Source organism: Nicotiana sylvestris, chromosome 4 (genome assembly GCF_000393655.2).
Source record: "Nicotiana sylvestris chromosome 4, ASM39365v2, whole genome shotgun sequence".
NCBI lineage: Eukaryota > Viridiplantae > Streptophyta > Magnoliopsida > Solanales > Solanaceae > Nicotiana > Nicotiana sylvestris.
The window spans coordinates 158,555,830-158,559,109 of record NC_091060.1 but is presented as its reverse complement, the minus strand read 5'-3'; positions in this window follow the sequence as shown (position 1 = coordinate 158,559,109).

Genomic DNA, 3,280 nt, shown 5'->3' with positions numbered 1-3,280 from the left:
AGGTATGGATCTGTTGTTTGTTTGGTTCGAATCATTTTCGAGCTTTTCGAATCTTCTTTTGAAGATTCGATCCAAACAAGAACAAACTCAGATCTGTTCTAAACTGACACCAAATGACCCCTAGGCTACCCTCACCCTTGTGTCGTATTTAGTCCCCCTCGAATCTGACCGGAAATGGTTAAGTCCCAAATCGAACCTTCAAGAACCCTAGAAATACCAGACTTTTGGATTCTGCCCAAATTAAATAAAGATTGAGGTTTAATCGACCTTAGTCGAAGTATTTTCAGTGGAAAATACTTCGACTAAGGTCTGTTTGATTTCAAACAAAGTCCGAATCCAAGTTGAGTTCGAGTCGGAATAAAATTGAAAGATTTAGAGGTATTTTTTTTTCTGTTTCTTATGTGTATTCTACATGTATTTTTGTTTGTTTAATAGCCTGTTAATTTTTCATGATTTTATTTGATTAATTTTTGTCATCTTTGTCTCATGCCCGTCTATATGATCAAAATATGAAACTGTTTCTGTTGGTTGTGATTATTTACAATGTAAGTAATCGACTCGATTAAGTTCGTCGATTAGTTATATTATGAATTCTCATTTATGATAATGCTGATTGAAACAGTCTGCTTCTATTGTTTTAGACTGATTATGGACAAATGTTGTAAATAGTCAACTGATTAATACTCGTCAATTAAATCATGTTTGTTTGCAAATCAGTAAATTCAAATGTATGATGTGTATATATTGTTTTCTGAACAGGGCATTGTCAGTATACTGACAATGCTCCTGTGTGTGTTTGATCTTGGTTCAATGTTTAAGTCTAGTCTGAATTGTTATAATAATTTCAGTAATATGTTGTTATGATGTTAGTTCTGAATTCAGTGTGATTTTACAAATGTTGATTAGATGTAATTGTGTTAGAAGGTTACATTCTTAGTTAGGATTCAGTCCAAAACTTTAGGATTGGTTGTAGCTGTCTTAAATCAGATTAATAATCAGGTTTGAACAGATTTTAAAAAATCTGTATTGTTAGATTTTAAGTTTGACAGCAGTAATAATAGTAATCACAGTATGAGTCAGGGAGCATTTCTGGGATAAAACAGTAAGGGTAATATGATATAATAGTGGGCTGAAAGTGGTTTGTTAATCGCTTTTAATTTAATGGGATAATGGGAAACAAAGGGTAATGGGCTGCTTAAAATCAGGATAGGATCATTTAAAGTATTCAAAAGCAGTTTTAATGGAACTTTCTGATTTTTAAAGAAGAAAAGGGGTCCAGGCAGCACTTAAAAAGATAGGATCAGCCATGTATAAATAGAGAGGGATTGGGACTGATTTAGGAGGGCCTTTCAGAAGAAAAATAGGAAGAAGAAAAATAGGAAGAGAAAAATCTGATTTGAAAAGAAAAAGAAATCAGATTTTAACAGGAGCCTTTCAGGAAGAAAAAAGAGAGTGTGAGATTGAGAGAAAAATCAGATTTAAAGATCAGTTTTCAGAGAGATACATTTGAGAAAAACAGAAAGAAAGAAAGAGATAGAAATAGAATCAGAAACAGAAATTTGAAAAGAAAACAGAAACAGAAAAAATCAGAAATAGGAATCCGAAACAGGAAGAAACTGAAAATCTGAAAAAAAATGTTATCCTTCTAGAATCTGTCCGTTGTTTGTTTTTGTGGATATTATTCAGTCATAATTTGAAATCTTTCCCTCAAGTTTCTGTCACTGTTCATCTGGGTTAACGGGTCTTGTTCAGACTTGCTGTGTTATTGGTATATTCTGCTGGTTTTGTTACTGCTGCAACTGCTGAAAATTTACTTCTTCTACCTTCATTTCCAGGTACTTATCTCTTAAGTTCTATGTTGGAAAAAGATTCAGCATGACAAATCAATGAAGCTTGAATTGCAATTCTGTTTTCCATTTGTCCAAGTTCATTAGTTTAAATTTCATTTTTTGTTTCATGTTAGTTAACTAGTAGTGAATTCAATTTGGTAGCTATGAGTTAATTGTCTTATTTTGAAATTCATATAAAGCTTTGTAATAATGTTAGCCGTTCTGAAATCTCATTAGTTTAGTTATATTTGAACTGTCAAGGTAGGAAACTTGGCGTAAAGTTGGCCATTATTTAAACTTTATGGTATTGTTAGCTAGGTATAGCATAATATGGAAATATCAAGGAAAATATGCTATTAGTTTATTTTGTTAGTTAATTGTTGTTTAAGGCTAGATAATAATTGGTTGCATTTTATTCATATATGGTGTAATAGTGATTATGGTTAACATCAATAGTCGGAAGTTGCATTAGTATCCTCCACTATGTTCGCAAACGTCAAAATATGGCGAATAATGTTGTATGCAATATCACTTTATTAAGTCAATTAGGTAGATTTGTTCCTTTTTAAAAAAAAAATAACAAACGGCCTAGGAATGTTATAATGTGAAAGTTAGCAACAATGGTTCACATAAATTAAGAATCCAATCGGTTCGACGATTATATACATCTTACGTTTAATCATAAGCAGAATTAACAAAATAATTAGGCCTATTAGATTAAAAGCAAGTATATGAGAATAAGATGAGATATACAAATTGCAATACTTTATATCAATGACAATTAGAAATAGAATTTGCACTAAATAAATAATGAAAAATTGTTCAAAAATACTTCTTCCCTTCATAAATCATTTTTGTTAGTTTCATATACAATTCATTCTTTGGCATATATATGTTGTATTTGCTAAAATCATATTTTTATTCTTTCTTTGAATTTGAATAGTTGGGTTGAATATAATTTATATCCGGAAATTATAATCGACGGGCAACATTTAATAAATTGTGAAATTCTTTTAAAAGAATTCAAAGACATCCCTTAAATATGAATTTCTCAGTATTCTCATATAAAATGTGTAGATATAACAAACAATTTGTGAAAATTCATAATACCATTAAGAATATTTGGTGTAATTAGGGATACGTTCGCGTAACCTGATTATACCGATAAAAGCAATTCGAATTATGCGTACGCGCAATTTCGAGTGAATATTTAATATAAGGGATTTCTTCGAGGATGTCAAAATAGCTTCATATAACCCGAGACGTGCAGTTCATTGTCTAAATATAAGGGTGATGACGTTCATAATTTTATTTTAAATCACGCACATATGAATTTGTAATAAAGGAAATAATATGGTCAAATTTTATTGTGTACACGTACGCGTGACACGATTCCCGGTAATTATAAAAGGTATATAATACGAATATACGTACGCGTAATTCGTCCATAT